Here is an 18,350-nt window from a genome sequence, read left to right on the forward strand (position 1 = left end):
ATGTCTGTGAGGAGGTGACATTCGGCTGAGACCTCAGGGCCACAGAGAAGCCAGCCATGGGAAAAGGGAACAGCCAGTGCAAAGATCCTGGAGTGAGAAGAAGATGGTTGCCTTAGAGAAACAGAAAAGCAGGCAGCCTGGCATCCCAGAGAGTAGGGCAGTGCCCGATATACAGGATGGACTCAGTGGATGGTTTCTAGGCGAATAAAGGGAGAGAAGGAAAGAGAGAGAAGGTGAGAAGAGAGATGGATTTTCTCTGAGGCACTGTCCTAGGCACAAAGTAGTGCTATTTAAAAAATACATTGATAGTGGTGACGGTTGCACAACAGTGTTACCATTGTAACTTTGTAATTCAGTACCACTGAATTGTATACTTAAAAATGATTAAGATGGTAGGGCTTCCGTGGTGGCGCAGCGGTTAAAAATCCGCCTGCCAGTGCAGGAGACGCGGGTTCAAGCCCTGGTCCGGGGAGGTCCCACATGCTGCAGAGCAACTAGGCCCGTGCGCCAGAACTACTGAGCCTGCGCTCTAGAGCCTGCGAGCCGCAACTACTGAAGCCCGTGTGCCTAGAGCCCGTGCTCCGCAACAAGAGAAGCCACCGCAATGAGAAGCCCGTGCACCGCAACGAAGAGTAGCCCCCACTCGCCACAACTAGAGAAAAGCCCGCACGCAGCAACGAAGACCCGATGCAGCCACAAATAAATAAAATTAAATAACCATTTTTAAAATAAATTTATTTAAGATGGTAACTTTTGTGTGTTTTCCCACAAACTACAAATGAAATCTGTACCCTATTGTGTTGACTTTTAAGGTCATGGTCTTGAGAAAAGGCTGGCAGAGCCCACTCCTATTCCTTGAAAATGCCACTGGCTCTCCCCTCCCCACCCACCCTGCCTCCAAGCCTCTTAAGCCACAGTCATCCTTTGGGTGTGAGTTAGTTTTAATATCAAAATGGTATTTTCAACAAAAGAAACTACATTCGTGGGTGAAAACAAAATGCCAAGTTCAAACTCCGTTGCTGGATCCACGTAAAAATATTGTTTTTAATCAACAGCAGAATTTCTGTCCCCACCTTCAGCGTCCCCGGAGGCAATGACGTGGAAAATGTCGTCTCTGGTCTATTCAAGTAAAACAGTGGGTCCCCGGGTAGATTCTCAAGAGGGCCTTTGGGGTCTTCTGTAGGGATGGGACCAGCCCCATCCCCTGCAGCATATCCCTCCAGCTCAATATGTACACTATGAATAGCTACGCAAGCACAGCCCCCCGGCAGGGACCACAGTCACCAGTCCCTCCACGCTGCCTATTAAAGGATTCAGCCTCCCCTTCCAGCTGGGAGGCCAGCTCCCCAGCTCCGCAGCTCCCGAGGTCCTGCTCCTAACGAGCTGGCTGTTCAGTGGAGTCAAGGCCAGGGTGAGCATCAGCACGGCCGGGTCAGGGGCTGGAGGACAGAGTTGCCTTCTTGGGCTCAGCTTCCTCTAGTATGAAGTCGAGGACACACGCACTCACACAGGATCCTAGAATCCCACCACCATCGTCAGTCTCAAAGGTGGCCTGGTTCCAATCCTTCTGCCTCCAGAAGGTTCGTTACCCACCAAGACACGTTTTTCCCTCCCCGGGACCAGCCTCTCGGAAGCTTCCTCCACGCCTGCCTGCCCCCGCTTTGCCTGCCCCCGCTTTGCAGCCTGACAGGACTAACAGGGTCCCTCTCCAGTGAGATTCTCCCAGCCAGTGACCACATGCCCTCGGATGAAGAGTGGCATGGAGTGGCGTGACACCAGGGGCTGGGGATGACGTGCCTTTAAGGCTGTTCTCCTTCCAAGCCGTCAGTGCTCCCTCCACCAGGCCCCCGCCAGGCAGGAGCATGGCCCACCTTATTTATCTTAAGGTGGATTTGAGGGTCCTCCTCCTTTCAAGCACTTCGAACCAGTTTTCTGAAATTTGGCCAGAACGTATTAGAAGCTCCCCAGAATTCCACCTGGGCTGAAACGGTCACACGGTCAGCCTAGAACCCAAATCTAACCTCTCACCTCCTCAGCTCACATGCACAGCGCACTGCCACTGCCCCGGGGATAAACTCTCTGGCAGCACCATCTGGTATTTGTCCATTTCCCACCTGCCTCCTGCTGCGCTCTCCACGACCTTTCCAGAATTTCTTCGATCCTCTCTGATCCCCAGAACTTTGTGTCCACCATTCCCGCTTCCTGGAACTCATCCCCACTACAGTCTGCCCAGCCAGGGCTCGGCTTAGATGTCTTCCTCTTAGAAAATTTACCCTGACTGCCCACACCTCACGCTACCCCGCCCCCACTAAATACGCTAGCATTAAAGTTCCTGACGATTGTGTGATGTTTAATCAGCAGTCATCCCCAACGCCTAGCACCGTGCCTGGCACACAGTAGGTGCATCTCATCCTTGTCTGTCTCCTGGGTGCTTTCACAGCCCCACCATCCCTATCATGGCACCCATCTTACTGCATTACCTGTTTATTTTCTCCATCTCCCCCATTGAGCTAGACGAGCACTTTGGAAAAGCCCGTGCGTGGGTCCCAGACCCAGAGCAGTGCTGGGCACATAGTAGGTCCTCGGCAGCATCAAGTGTTTGTGGTTGAATAAAAAGGCCCCCGGAATGGGAAATGCTTCGAGTGAAATGGGGCAAGGCAGCCACTAGAGGGCAGCAGGCACGCGCTTTCCCCAGTGCAGGCTCCACCCCAGCCCCGGTTCTGCAGGCTCCTTCCGATGCATTCTCCTCTCCTTCCCTTTGCAGCTCAGGCCTCTGGATCGCCCTTCAGGCCTCACCACCAGCTCCGCTAAATTAGCTCTGAGTCCCTGCCTATCAGAGAAGCTTTCAGCCCCAGAGCAGTATTCAGTGACCCAAGCAACTTGCCTGCAAGGCCTCCAGGCAGGCTTCTGACCCTGCCCCTGAGCTGATCCAGTCCTCCAGGCCCTGCCTTGAGCTGTCGTCTCCCACAGACCCTGACTACCAGACTGAGCCAGCAAAACTGCCCCCTCTTCCCATCCCCCCCCTACCTGGTGCCCCCTCTTACTCCCACCCAAGAACCCCTGGACTCGTTGCTTCTCCTCTCTGCGCCCAGAGGACCCTCCCCCAGCACTGAAGAGATCCAAACTCCCTCCCAGCCAAACTCTCATCATCTCAGGGCAGCTAAATTGCACAGCAGTTAGAGGAGAAAGCTGAGCTAATTTACACCAGGGTGTAAATGGGTGATAGATTTACAACCGGTCTGACTATTCCAATCTAAAGTTTTATGTCCTAGAGCTTCCAAAGCTCTAAAGTCCCCAAATCAAGGAGTCTAGGCCCTCACCTGATGACTGATAATTCCATACACAATGGCATATCCTCTGTATACACCAGACGGGCATTTTTAGGGCCACAAACGCTGCATCCACTATTGCAACTATCAGGCTATTGTTTAAAAGAATCAGAGCCCAAATGCAGGTTATAAGGGGTTGATAGCATATGTCCAGTGGCCAAAATCTTGGGAGGCTGACTTTGTTTCTGACGCCACCTCAGCAGACACCACTCCTCCATCAGGCCTGAGCCACAGCCCAGCCCCTCCTTTAGAGCACTGAGAACTTTCCTGACTTCAGATAGCTCTTCCCCAGAGCAGTGACCACGTCCAACACGACTAGCTCCGCCTCTCCCTGTGTTAGTCAAGTCCCAAACCTGTGTTAGCCCAGTCCCAGCCATGCCGACATCCAAGCTGTTAATAGTAATAGTGACTGGGGAGGGTTAGACCTGTTGTTAGTCAGAAAGAAATCCACAAGCCGTTAGTTTCCGCTGAAAGGAACAGATCAGGAGGGTAGGAGTTAGTCAGGTGAAGGAGGGGTTAATTCAGAGCAGGTCAGAGCCAGGCCAGGAGGCTGGAGCCCCCAGATGGGTAGGGTTGGCTGTTAGTGGTCAGCCCTCTGGGGCAGCCAGGGCGAGACAGGGATTAGCTGGGTGAGAGCAAGAGTTAGTGCAAAGGAGCCAGAGATTAGCCCAAAGAGACCAAGGTGCCCACTGGAGGTGAGGCATAAAATCACCCCCAGGTGTGGCCCTGGCTTAGCAGCTGGCGGGCTCTGGGGAGGCAGGCTGGTGTAGGGACATGGGTGTGAACAGGACGCGGAGCCAGGGATGAACTTCTGGCTGGCCCGACGGTCTGCAGGGCTCTGTGGGTGCCTGGGGTTCATTTGTGGCTTCCCGCTTTCTCCTGCAAACCCCGAACCCAAGATCTGCTTTCTTGCCTGGTTTCTCAAACTTCCCCCTGTGGACTGCCCTTCTCAATGACTTCAGTAGGAAAAAAGGCCCACATCTACTTCCAGTGTGGGAAACCCGGGTCTCCCAGCTCCAGGGATGAGAAGGGCCCCTCTAGCCAAGTTCTCGTTCTAGGAAAGGCCCCTCTCACTGATCTCTTGGCCATTCCTTCTCAGCACCTTGTGATAAGGCCAAAAGTCCCCTCTCCCTGACTTCTGGTGTAAAAGATACCCCTCTTCCCATCCTTCAAATGTGGGAAATGCCCCCTCTGGCTGACTTTCCTGTACTAAATGTTCCACTCATTGATTTCCACTGCGGTTTAAGACCCTTTCAGCGACTTCCAATGTGGGGAAGTCTTCACTTACTGACTTCCGGTGTGGGACACGCCCCTTTACTAACTTCCTGTGCGAGACACGCCCCTTTGCTGACTTCCTGTGCAGGACGCGCCTTTCATTAATTGCACCGCGCCTCTACCGGCCACTCGCCAATGTAGAAGATTCTACCCTCGCTTCCCTCCAGAGAAGGACACACAGGCGCCTTCTCTCTGCTCCCTTGGCTGGGAGGAGCCCAGAGCTCTGCATTCTAGACCCACAGGCCTCCACACTCACACCCCAGAAGTTGCCCTGCTCCCGTCCACTCCCAGTGGCAACCAACCTTGTGCACAGAGGAGGGATGCTGTGCTCAGAGGTCGGCCTCCCTCCCACACCCGCAGGACCACCTCTTCCTCTGGGCCACTGGTGTGGTTAGTAGAACCGGCCCAGTGGACTCTGAACTCAGCCGATCGGGGCAGCAAAGTGGGGCATCTGTCTGCAAGGCCAGCCCCAGGACATCTGCTTGCCAAAAGGAGGGGGACCAGCCCCGAGGGGGGGCCCAGAGCTCGGCAGGGCTGGGGTTAGTAAGAAGAGAAAACAGAGTTAGTAGGGGCTGGGTTAGTAAGTCAGAGCACAGCACCAGCGGACAGGGGCACCTCAGCAGACACACACTGGGAGTCGCTAGGAGAAAAGGAAGAACACACGCAGGTCCATTAGTTTGTTAAGGGGTGGTCGGGGTGCAGTTGAGGCCCCCCGGGGTTAGACGGGTTAGTAATTGAAAAAAAGAGCTGTCTACGGAAAGAAAGCTGAAGAGGAGGGAGAGTGTGGGGAAGAGACGGTTAGGGGTTCAAAGCAAGTGTCCAGCCCCAGGCAGAGGGGTCTGTGTGCAGACCACCCAGAGCGATCAGGGTCTGCCAGGGTACATGATGGGTCAGGTTTTCTGGGTCTCCCACCCCTGCCCTCATATATATGTTTTAAGCACCTGCCATGTGTCAAGAGCTTCACATTCCTGGGACTCCTCACTGCCACCGGTGAGGTGAGGAACGGGCCTCCCACTCTACTGCCGAGGAAACGGGTTCAGAGAGGTGAGGGGACTTGCTCAGAGTCACCCAGCAGGAAGCAGCAGAGTTGGCGAGTCCTGTTTGCGCGCCCTGTCCTGGAATGTGGGTCTGCACAGAGATCCCAGGCCCTGGGCAGGGGCTTCCGGAGCCTCGTCTGCCCCACATCCTTGCCCCGGGAAAGGCCCACGAGCTGCAAGGTTAGTAGGGTCTGGCTGCAGGGGGTTAGTAGGGCATGCTCGGGCCTGGTTAGTGGGTTAGTCGGTTGGCAGAAGGCCAGGCACCTCGTCACACGTCACAGCGTCCCCCGGCCGAGCCCTGTGTTAGTAGGTTAATCACACCATGCAACACTGCCCCAGCCCCTCCAGCTGCAGCTCCAGAGGCCTCCCGCCCCCACCAGCCAGGGAGCCGGGTCTGACCAGGGCAGGGGGTCTGCCTCCCAGCTCCTCAGCCCCACCAGAATCAAGGCTAGCCACGTAGACCCTGCCCAGAAGAATTTGGCTTCCCTACTTCTCAGCTCTGGGCCTCAGGGGCCCTCCCACACACTTCAGTTCCCCTGAAAATGGGCCCTGCTGCTCTGGCTGGAAACCCCCTGCCCGGTTCTGGCCATCCCCTTCCCAGAAGGCTGGGTCCTGTCACACTCAGGCACACGCACACACACACGCACGCGCGCGCACACCAGCATTTTCCCACAGAAGGTCTGTTGCCCTAGAGCCGCCGGGTCCAGTGGACAGCTTCTCCGTCCCCTACTGCCAGGCCTCTGGCTACTCCAACCAATGGCCTGCCCTCCCCCAAATACTAAAACTGCATAGAGCTCACCTGGCTCCTGGAACCAAGTTCAAACTTCCCAGCCCCAGGGAAAGGGCTGCCTTTCCAGCCGCTGCTACAGAGCACCTGAGTGTGCCCTCGTTTCATCATCTCTTTTCACAGTTGTGATTTTCCCACATAAACCCCCTTGTAGACTCTCCACGGTTCTAACTGATGCTCTGTAGGAAAGGGGTTCTGTTGCCAGTAAAGTCTGGGGGGAAACACTTAATCTTCTGTCTATCCTTGAGTATTCACAATTCCCATCAGCACTTTCAGAGGCTCTGATGAGCCCTGCACTACAGAAACCTACTGAATTTGAACTTTTTTTTTTTTTAAGAGCAATGACGTCTCCTAGAACTTACTTTGGGCATGTCTGCTCTAATTTTCCCTTGGAAACTCTCAGCTAAACCACACCTTTCTCATCCTCCAAGGTCCTGATTAGTTCAGCCTCGCTGGGAAGCCTTTTCAGCCTACTCTGGGGTCTTACTCCCACCCACTCAAGCACCGAGAACCTGTGCCTCAGTAAACTGTTTTCTGCCCCATCCCCTAATTCTCTGTGTGAGATGGTTTTCTCCCACTTGGCATGGCTGTGAAATCCTGCAGGCTTGCATCAGGGCCATATCTTCACTTATATTCCCCCCAAGCGAGTAGTACAGGGAAGGGCTCACAGTAGGTGCTCAATTCTGATGAGAGGGGTGGATATTAAATTCCCCAGGAAGCATTTGGAGCTACTATGGAGGCCATGCAATGCAGCCAATTCCTCGATCTGATTAGAGAGGGATATTAAAAATACAAGAGTCAGAAATGCCTCTGGATCAAAGATGAGGAGTTTAAAGTCCAGAGTACCAAAAAGAGAGAAGCCCTAAATCTAAACTCCAAGATGGATAGGAGTGTTTATTGAGCACCTACTAAGAGTCAGGCGCTGTGCCAGGTGCATGATCTCACTGACTTCTCCCTGTGCCCCCCACACACACGCCCAGGTGAGCAGATGGCTCCAGTTTCAGGGTGGAAATTGGACTCACAGGGGTGAGGTGAGTTGCCCAAGGTTGTACGGCAGACTGCACACCCTCAGACTCCAAAGCCCAAGCTCTTCCCGTAACAGCCCTCTGCTGGGGGCGCCTCCTCGCTGCACTGGGTCCGGTGTCTCCCCGAGGCCTCCAGGGCCACCCTCGCACAGAATCTCCCAATGTTTCTACTTCCCAGGCCTCTATTCCTCCTCTTCCTCCCTACTGGGGGTGGGAATTCTAAAGGGGAGTTGGCTCCAGCTGTCCATGTTTGTGGTGACCACCTGCTGTGGACTGAATTGTGTCTCCCCCCAAATTCATACGTTGAAGCTGTGACCCCCAATGTGACTATATTTGGAGATAGGGCTTTTATGTAGGTAATTAAGGTTAAATGAGGTCATTAGGATGAGGCCCTAATCCCATAGGACTGGTGCCCTTATAAGAAGTGGAAGAGACACCAGATAACTACTTCTGTCTCTCTCTCTCTCTCTGTATGCACAGAGAAAAGGCCATGTGAGAACACAGCAATAAGTTCCTATCTGCAAGCCAAGGAGACAGGCCTCACCACAAACCATCCCTGCCACCTTGATCTCCGACTTCCAGCCTCCAGAACTATAAGAAAATGCATTTCTGTGGTTTCAGCCATCCCAGTGTGGTACTCTGTTATGGCAGCCCAAGCAAGCTGACTAAAACAGGTCCCCTCCCCACCCTGGGAAAAGGACAGTGGGGCTCTTAAACTTGCCTAAGGAAAGCCGAGGCAGCTCTTGTGCCAGCACTGGGACTGGCCCCGCTGCGGGGGCTGGAGGGAGTGGAGAACGAGGAGGGGGGCGTGCAAGTGAGTCTGCGCCGCGTGATGCGGCAGCTGCATGTGTGGGGAGCCTGCCCCGCCTGCCTTTGCTCCCCAGGGACAGGGGTGTGGCAAGGGGCAGGGTCTGAGACTGGGCTGGGGTGAGGCTGATTCCAGACCGTTCCCTTTGGATGTCGGGAGCAAGGCCCGGTGTCTGTCTCTTTCTGCTGAGTGCCACGACGACGCACACCCCTCCCCCACCTCCAGCGGGGTCTCTTGGAAACTCTCTCCTTTCAGGATAGCCCCTCCCAGAGCTCCGTAACACTAGGGAAAGGCCCAAGCTGCCCCCAGGCCCACCTGCCCCCTCCTGGTCACCATCAGGGAGAGAAGCAAGGAAAAGCCCCGTCCAAGAAGCTCCCACAAAAAATGAGAATCACTCACACAGCAAACGGCGCAAGACAGACTCCAGCCAGTGGCGCCCCGGGAGCTGCATCCACCCTCCATCCCACTGGGAGCTACTCCCCGACTCCCCCGTCCTGTAGGGTCCTTGGAGACCCAGCCATGGCGAGGGTGTGGTCAGCGGGGCCTTGGCTCAGGTCCAGCTCTGCCTGGTCGCTGGCAGGGATTCAAGGAGAAATCAAGTCCTCACGGGGTCAGGAAAGGCCTCCAGGCCTGGACCGTAGGGCCCAGCAGGCAGGTCCAGACAGAAGCGGGGGGACGGTGAGCTGCCAGCCTCCCTCACAGCCCTCGCGCTGTCCTCCAGAGTCAGGTCCTGTCCTCGGCGGAGCACCAACAAGGAGGGGGCCTTATCCCCGGGGTCTCCAGCCCAGGAGCTGGGAAGGATGAGGTCTCCGGGGAATTGTCCAGGGTTCCAGAAAACCACCAAAGGCTGCTCCCTGTGTCACCGTGGCCAGAGTCCAGGGTCACCCGGGAGTCCTGGAGAGGCAGCCGGAGCAGGCACAGCACGTGAGGATGGGGGCCTAGCCTGCACCCCGGCTTCCCACAGCCGCACCTCTAAGGGGGCCCTTCAAAGACCCCCAGTCTCCCTCCTGTGCCACCGAGACTGAGACAGGGCGGCGTGAGGGCTTCGGATGCTCGTAACGCATGCAGAGGGTGCCCCGTCTTGGCAGGGCTCGCATAAGGGGTGTAAAAGCAATAAAGGAGCCCCGGAGCCGGCCCACAGGCTTCACGGGCGGACAAGAAGCAAGTGTCCAGGTGGGCAGAAAGGGCCTTCACAGTCCTCGGGAGGCTCGGCTTCCCTTTACAACAGTCCCGCTGAGGGGACCTCGGTACGCCTCTCCCCCAACACACACACGTACACACACAAGCGCGTGCGCGCGTGCGCGCACACACACGTACACACACACACCCCTCCCAGGACGGGGAGCTCATTCCCTCACAGAGACTGTGATAAAGCACGTTCTTACATGAAGCCCTGAGAGGGCGGGACCGCATCTCATGCTGACCTCCGGATCCTCAGCCTCTAGCCGGGAGAAGGCGCTTGGTCCGTGTTTGCGCTGGATAAAGGCATGTGCTGAAATCTCTGACGGGGACCCACCCGCAGTGCTCTTGATTCAGTCCCACCACCTCCACGAGACCACGCACAACGGCAGGAGTGTTTGGGCCAGACCTGGGTACCTGGGCCTGGATGGGGGGAGAATCAGCCTCCAAGAAACGAAGCGCAGCGGAACCCCTCCCTGACACCTACCCGGGCTTACCTGGCAGCGTGCAGCTCCCAGCTCCTACCCCACGCAGACCCTACAGGTCCATCCTGGAAGACAAAAGAGCCAACCACGACACGGGAGAAAAACGCCCCCAGGCCCCTCCCCAGCCCGGGCCGGGCCGCGAGTCTCTGCTAACAAGATGGCCCCGCCCCAGGAGCCAGGGAGGCCGGGCCCAGGCCCCGCGCCCCCTCCCTCCCTCCCTCCCTCCCAGCCCAGAACACCCCTGGCTCCCTTCAGCCGCCTCCCTGTTCCCTGCCGGCAGCGGAATGTGACCCCAGAGAAAGGGGAAACAGCTCGAGTGAGACAGGCAAACAGAGCCGGGAATCTGGACATGTGGTCCCAGCTCCGGCATCGCGTGTAGCCGTGGAAAGTCTGTCCCCCTCTCTCTGAGTTGTGGAGCCCAGCCCGTCTGGACACTCACCCAAAGCACACAGTAATAACCCGTAGTTTGAAGCAGTGGATGGGACGGAGGAAGTGCCCTTCGGCTCAGCCTCAGTTATCTTTATGGCCCCGCCCTCATCTCCCATTCTCTCTTCTGATGCCCCAGAAAAAGAAAAGCTTGGGGAGTCAGATGGTGGGCTGGGGCTCTTTGATGACTACCCCAGGTCTCCAGTCCACTAGCAGACCTGCGCCAGGAGAGTCAGGGGCCCTCTTGGCATATTCTCAGAGCTTGCTGTCAGCACCTGGACTTAGGGCATGGGTCCAGACCTGGAGCTGTACTCAGACACTTACATGGCGAAGCACATGCCATAGGGTCACAGTGCCAAGGTCCCCACTTGACTGCCAGGCAAAGGGGTCCTAGCCAAGTTTTATAAACATGATGACAGAGGGTCAGAACTGAGAAGGGAAGGGCCAGCCCGAATCACCAGGAGTCCCCAGTCTCCTTCTGACACCAGATCTACAGGTGCTCAAGATGAAGTCATTAAACTCGGTTCCTCAGAAGTTCCCGATGGTGGAGTTTGTAAAATTCTAGCCTTGATGCCAAAAGTGGGGTAGGAAAATTACTTTCTGGGGCCCCATAAAATGGGGACAAGCTCTTTCTTTGTGGCACAGAAGTGAATGAGCCGCAGCACTGATTTCTCCCCCGACTTGGGGATTTGGGGATGCTGTACTTTCCTGTACGGACCAGGAGAGGGCAGGCTGGTAGGCTGTGGGCTGCTAAGTTTGAATACTTATCTGCAAGGCTGCTTCCCCGTGTGGTCCCGAAGAAAGCGGAAATCCCTTTCTTTCTCCTCTATCCCAGGAACCTGCTGCACTCTGTAAAGAGACCCTGCATTGCTCAGAGGAACATTGTTTAAACACAAAAACCCTTTCCCCTCACCCTGTGGACCCAGAATCCCTGTTATGAATAAGGCAATAGGGGTTTCAAGGGGCACTTTAGCTCCTGCATCAAGCTGACAGCTGTCTAGGAGGGTATAAAGGGCTCTGAGGTCAAACAAAACATGGGTGAGATTATGGCTTCCAAACCCCACGTACCCGATGTATGACTCAAAGTTAATTATTCTCAAAGGCTTAGCCAGTGCCTGGCACACAGTGCATGTTCCAAAAATTATTTCCCCCAGTTAATGATTTAAACTTGGAGTAAATCTTTGTGTAACACTGATGTCCCAGAAATATGGGCCATGTTTATCCTTCAGGATTATATGTCTCCAGGGGCGGGGGGTGTATACACCCCACTTAGGAGGCACGGATTAAATTTAAATCCCCTGTCTTGGTGAATGGATAAATAAACTGTAGTACACTCATATAATGAAATCTACTCACCAGTAAAAAGGAACAAACTATTGCTACCCACTATGACAAGGATAAACTTCGAAAATATTATACAGGGTGAAGGAAGCCCGGCCCAAGAGATCACATGCTGTACGAGTCCATTTATATGAAATGTCCAGAAAAGGCAAACCTGTACAGACAGAAAGCAGATTACCAGCTGCCAGGGGTTAGGAGTTGGCTGGGTTTAACCGTAAGTGGGGGTGAGGGATCTTACTGGGCCAGTGGAAATGTTCTAAAACTGATGTGTAGTGATGGGTACAGAACTTGGTAAATTTACGAAAAAGAAACATTGAATTGCACACTTGAAATGGGTAAGTTACATGATATGCCTCCATGAAGTTAGACAAAAAAAGGGTGAATTACTGACACAGGTGATAACAGTATGAACCTCAAAAACATTATGCTGAGCAAAAAAAGCCAAGAACAGAAGATTCCCTAACAATGAAACGTTAGGGAAAATGTCAAATCTATAGGCATAGAAAGCAGGTCAGTGGTTTCCTGGGGCAGGGGCTGGGAGGGGATTGGCAGAGGGACATTTTAGGGTGATGAAAATGTTCCATATCTTGATTGTCGTGGTGGCTACACAGGTGTATACAGTTATCGAAACACATTGATGCTTTAAATGGGTGTATTTTTACTGCACGTAAATTATACCTCAATATAGTTCGCTTTTCAAAACTCACTTAGATGCGATGACGGACGGCAAGAATCAAGAAGGGTCAGATCGAAGGCCACACAGGGACCTGGTGGTGGGCTCCCGGGTCCTAGCATCTCAGCTCCCACTAGCCCAGACAGACTCCACCCCACCCCTACTTCAAGCCAAGGTCGGGGGCCCCATCAGGAAAGCTTCGATCCAGGGATTGGACACCAGAGAATCCTAGAGGTCCCTCCTACTGCTGAAATCCACAAGGTCTCCTGTGTGTGTGGATTTCGTGGTGGACCTGACCACACAGCATGAGGCTGGTCTCCATCACCCCCAGGGGTGCACAGAAGGAGAGGAAGGGTCACCTTAGTTACTCCTTTGATGCTGTTAGGGTCCTGGTGGCCACGTGAATGTGTCTGGTACCACATGGGTGGACAGGGAGATGCCTCCATCTGTCATTGAGAGAGAAAGAAAGAGGGATGGGGGGATAAAGATGTAGCCATGGGCACATCGGACAATAGATGCCAGGGTCCTATTCTGAAATCACAGCATTTGCCAAAACTGATCTCCTCGGGTGCAGATCAGAAGTGAAATGAGAAACCAGGAGGTGTCTTGGTGGGGCCAAGGCCAACCAAAACATCCAAATGTGTTGGAAAGGACTTAGGCTTTGCGGTGTGGCTTCCCATCCTGCTCTGCCACCTCTAGCAAATCCGCTGCTTCCCTGGGCTGGTCTTCTTATCCACGCAATGGGGATAATGATGGTGCCCACCACACAGGGCTGTTGTGAGGATTACATGAGATGATGACTATTATTTATTAGCTTGCATTCTCTTATGATCTCATATTATTATGACTACCGTTGTCCACAGTGCTCATTAATACCATCCATGGATACTCATTTTTTTCCCCTAAAATCTGTGCTGTTCCTGGTAACAGACGACCAGCTGCCAGGGAAACATGCATTTGGTTGCATTTTAGGATCCCTCTGGGTTTGGGGTTGTTTTTTATTTCCCTGACTCTGGAATAAAATAGCTGCTCAGAGAGCTGAGGCGTAGGAAGGACGTTGGCCTAAATTGCTTTGGACGAGTGAGTGCTGAGACATAACGGAAGTTCCTGGGAATAAGCGGATGTGCAGGGCGCCTTGCAGGAGACTCGCACAGGAACAGGCTTCTGCGCATGCGCAGAACGCAGTTTCACAAAGTATTCAAATGCAGCCTACACAAAAGAGGAGCTTCAGTATTCACCTCTTCCTCAAACAAGGGAGCCCCCGAACTGCGGGTGGGGGATGCCTTTACCTGACAAAACAAGGAGTGGGGTTTTTATTCCCATTTTACAGATGAGGAAACTGAGGTTCAGAGTCCAGTGCCTTGCTCCACGATTACCCAGCTAGAAAATGATGCCTCTGGATTCTAACCAGGCCTGTTGAACCCCTAAGGGGCAGAAGGCTCCTGTTCAGATATGGGGGTGGGGGTTAAAGGAGAAAAGACCTGAGGAAGGGATGTGTCAAATGCAAACAATAGTCATCAGTGTTAGTGTTACTGTGAGGGAATCCGTGATGATTGCTAAACCATCTGGGTCAGTTTATTCCAGTGGCTTCTGTAGTCTTGAGGCAACTGATTATGTTCACTTTTAGGAGAGGAGGTGGCGTAGCGTAATAGGTGCACAGACACTTTTCACAGCCATACTAGTTCCAGGTTCAAATCCTGACTCTACAACTAACATGCTGTGTGACCCTGAGTTAGTCACTTCACCTCTCTGAGTCTCAGTTTCCCATCCGTAATGCCCAATTCCCAGCCTTATTGTGGGGTCTCCAAGAGGCAGCACCCAGCAAGAACCTTGGTAAATGGTTAATAAATGGTAGCTGGAGTCAGTTACCATTAATCATCTACTCCACACCCCTGAGTACAGGATAGCTCAGCCCCTCCCTCCCCTCCATGACTCACCTGGTAGCTTCCAGAGGGGCCCACCTGGCACAACAAGGGAGCAAGGGACACCTGCCTCATCTGATCCAATCAGCCTGGAGAGGGATGAGGAGACATGTCACCCTCAGCCGGCCTTTGCCTCTGCCCCTGAGTATCGCTGGCTATTGTTCCACGGAGCTCCAGCTGACAGATGAGCCAGGCCTCAGAGACACGGGGAAGGATCCTTTCCAAACAAAGGACTAGCCTTTAAGTTATTCACCAGCCCATTGAACCTGCACTACGGCCCCAATGCCCCAGAAACGTTGCTGCTCGAACAGCCTGAGTTTCACCCAGGAGAGGAACCGACAGCCCCGTACAAATAAAAGCAAATAACGAAGTTTTCTCTACAAGATTCAGGGGCGGTAGAAGTGACCTGAGCTGATAGTTGATGCACTAAAGCAGCAATGTCTTTACTGGGTGTCGGGCACTTTACACACGCTGGTTCAGAGCCTCACAACAGCCTTTTAAAGCAGAGATTATGATTCTCACTTGACAGATGCGGAGACTGAGGCTCTGAGAAAGGCAATTACTTCCTCCTGAAATTGACACCGTGTAGGTGGGGAGGAGGATTCACGCAGAGATCCGTGTAACTCGATGCCTTCTCTTTCTACCACACTGCAATGCATCCAGGAGGGACCAATTCAAAGAGCAGAATCCTGCCCCGGGTGGAAGCAGGGATCAGGTCCAGAGAAAGGATCTTAAACGCAGAGATGTTAAAAACAACTGGCAGGGGGCTTCCCTGGTGGCGCAGTGGTTGAGAGCCCGCCTGCCGATGCAGGGGACACGGGTTCGTGCCCTGTTACGGGAAGATCCCACATGCCGCGGAGCGGCTGGGCCCGTGAGCCATGGCCGCTGAGCCTGCGCGTCCGGAGCCCGTGCTCCGCAGCGGGAGAGGCCACAGCAGTGAGAGGCCCGCGTACCAAAAAAAAAAAAAAAAAAAAACACAAACTGTCAGGACCAATAATAAGGAAACACCAACCCGCTTACAATGATTTCTGCCAAGGGCATAAAAACAGAGAAACACCTCTGATGTAACGTTTTAAAAGCAGTATACATAGAGCACAATTTCAATTAGTATCTTCAGGAATAGAAAATATACTGCAGGGGAATATGTGAAAATAGTAAATACAGTAGTTATTCTTGGGTAACGACATTATGGAGTTTTCATCTCTTTTTTTTTTCAGTCGTTTGCAAATCTTCTAGTTATCATGCATCCTATTAAACTCACTATGGTCATTTTAAAGATCACCAAAAAATTACATTTTTGAATTCATTTTGAATGCCAGCATAGAGAGTGTTTCTTCTAAAGTTCGTGGTACGAAGTCATGCTTCCTTTTGGGGGGCTCCGAAGACTTCACCGCTCTCCTCCCTGAAGGAGTGGAGAGATGGGCCAAAAATGCAGCAAGAAGGATATAGGGTAGATTTCAGAAACTTACTCAGTGGCAACGGTCATTAAATAATAAAATAGGTGGGCAAGGAAGGCATAGGAGATGTTACCCTTAAAATGCTTTCATCGTGAAATTAACCAAACTCAAAGCTAACCACTGCTCAAGTGTCCCCGAGGATACCTTTTTGCCCAGAGTGCTACATGGCTCTGGGCTGGGGTGAGGGGAGAGGTCTGATCCTCTGCATGATGGAGGAGAGGAGGGGATCTGAGTAAACATGCAGATGCCCAGCCCCACCCCAGTCCTGCTGACTCATCCCCCTGGCCACGTGGCCTGGACATCTGCGTATCCGAAGCAACGCCCCTAAAGTCTGAGAACCTCTGTCCTCAGGTTTCCCAGTCTGTCAAGAGAAATTACTCATCCCTCCCCTCCCCCACCAGCCCAGGCAATCGCGAAGCTCCCAGGCGCTCCCAAATGGCACTGCGCTTTGGAAGGTAGAGCACCGTAGCCTGAATGAGCGTTTGGCTCTGGGCCTCACTCAGACTGAGGCTGGCACCGAGAAAAACAAAGCCGTTCTCTCCCCACCTCTCCCCGCACTACCACCTTCCCCCTCCCCGCCCCCGCTTCCCGCCGCGGCACTGCAGTGGGGTGTGCGCCCCAGCGATCCCGGAGCAGGGCAGCCACTAGTCTGGAGTCTGGGATGACGGTGAGGAATCTAGGCCCCTGGCCTCCCCTTTCGCTGCAGAGAAGCAATTTCTCTAGCCGAGCCTCCGGTGGGGGAGAGGAGAGATCTGACCCCCTCACTCCTAAATTCCCAGCCTCTCCAGAGAGTGTATTGGGGAGGAATAGGTGGGCAGCTGGTGGGTTCTGAGGTCTCCCCAGACCGTTTTAAGGATGTAACATAGGCTTTAGAGTTGGACATATCTAGATTCAAAATCACTGTCTGTGTGACCTTGGACGTGTAGCTAACCTTCTCCGGAGCTCAATTTCCTCATCTTTAAAATGGGGTTCTTACCATCTCCTGGGACTGTTGAGACAATGCATGCAACCAGCGTGTTGCTGGCATACAGAAAGCGCTCCATAAACTGATGTATTATTATTATCATTGTCAATATCATTATTCTGCTCAATGAAGAGGTTTTCCGACCCTCTCCATCCTTTTGGAAGCTGGACATCTGGAATTTGAGTCCCAGAAGTGGAGCATGGGCAGGTGCTGGGCGGGGGGTCGGGGTGGGGGGTTTGGTGTGAAACAACAGGGACTCAAGAACCCTGCTCCACCATCCCATCCCCCATCTCCAGTTCTGAGACCATTGAGGGTCCCTCCAAGGCTTGGCCAGTTCCGGTGGGTGGAAAAGGTCCAGGGGGACCCCTCCTGTTCTGTCTGGTAGCGGGGGGAGGGGAGGGTCTTTGTTCCCCCTCAGATCATGACTGCAAGACTCCCATGGGCACTAGACTCCATTGCGAACCTCCCCACCTCTTCCCCTATGCCCCACCCAGGCCGGAGTCCTGGCTTCATTTGACAACTGCGGGCTGGAGAGGTTCTTCGTCCAACAAATGAGGGGCACTTCAGGCAGTGTTTGCCACCCCTGCACCCTGCCCGGGACCCCAAGCTCGGGGAAGTAGGCTGTTCCCAGCGTGCAGACAAGGACGCTTGGGAAGGGAGGGCTGTTAGAATGGGGCGGCGGCTTACCTCGGGTCCGCGGTCCTGCGGCGCCAGTGCAGAGGGCTCTTTGTGCCCCAGCTCACAGCGCAGAACTGGGGGAGCCCCTGCAAGCGCCTCCCATCGCAAACTCCTCCCCGCACTCGTCCGCAGCCTCCCTCCCTCTGGTCCCCCGAGCGCAGCCGGCGTCGTCTTTGTAGCTGCTGCAGCGCCCATGAAATTTTAATGCAGGAGCGGCTGGCGGGCGGAGGCGCCCTGCCCCCGGCCCTCGCCTCTGCCCTCCTCCCGCCTCACCGCGCCTCTGCAACCCCCCACCCTACCCTTTACCCCCTCCCGGGGGTCGGGGCCGGGGAGGCGGGGTGCGGCCGGGCGTGGGGGGAGCGCACAGCCACCCCCGCGGCCCAAAGGGGCGAGCCGGGCAGCGCGCTCTGCCTCCAGCGTCCCAGCCAGCAGCGGTGCCATGGCAACGCTTGCCAGGCTGGACTCGACAGCGGAGCGCGAGCGCGCAGGGATGGAGAGACGAGAGGAGAGCGGCGCATGACTGCGGACACGGGGAGCAAAAGCCTGGAGCCGCGCATAGGAGGACGAAGAGGCTGGTGCCGGAGTACCAGGTGCTTAACCAGCACGACTTGGGTGTATGCCTCTCAATTAACCCTGCACGTGGTTATGGTGGAGTCAAGATCCGAACCCATGTCTGAGACCTCATGGCCCGTGTTCGTGCCACTATACCGCTTGGCCTAACAGCTCTTATTGGCTTTTTTTTTCCCCCCCAAACTGCCCACTCCTTTGTACCTACTATTTTTCTAGAGTAGCAATGTTGGAAAATGGTCCTAGAGCAGTCGTTCTAGACCGGGTCCTAGACAGGCACCATTACATCACTAGGAATGGAGACACTCAGGCCTCTCCGCAGAGCGACTGGATCAAAAACGCTGGCGTGGCGGGCCCAGAGATCTGTGTTTTAACAAGCCCTCCGGGGGATGCCGAT

At 54.3% G+C, this 18,350-nt stretch overlaps 2 long non-coding RNA genes across 3 annotated transcripts; both read right to left on the reverse strand.

Annotated features, from left to right (window-relative positions):
* Positions 1–714: 714 nt before the first annotated feature.
* LOC132598293 (uncharacterized) lies at positions 715–10,119 on the reverse strand. Of its 2 annotated transcripts, none has more exons than XR_009566316.1 (3): positions 9,938–10,119; positions 9,647–9,736; positions 715–9,155 (listed from the first exon to the last, which is right to left on the reverse strand). It is a non-coding gene; the product is annotated as an uncharacterized lncRNA (long non-coding RNA). The 2 variants fall into 2 exon arrangements; XR_009566315.1 differs by having other exon boundaries at positions 9,647–9,863.
* Positions 10,120–10,153: 34 nt separating this feature from the next.
* On the reverse strand, positions 10,154–17,881 carry LOC138842945 (uncharacterized). Its single transcript, XR_011377959.1, has 5 exons — positions 17,686–17,881; positions 17,396–17,568; positions 14,303–14,376; positions 12,725–12,811; positions 10,154–11,200 (listed from the first exon to the last, which is right to left on the reverse strand). It is a non-coding gene; the product is annotated as an uncharacterized lncRNA (long non-coding RNA).
* Between the last annotated feature and the right edge of the window lie 469 nt (positions 17,882–18,350).

Source organism: Globicephala melas, chromosome 13 (genome assembly GCF_963455315.2).
Source record: "Globicephala melas chromosome 13, mGloMel1.2, whole genome shotgun sequence".
In the NCBI taxonomy this organism is placed as follows: domain Eukaryota; kingdom Metazoa; phylum Chordata; class Mammalia; order Artiodactyla; family Delphinidae; genus Globicephala; species Globicephala melas.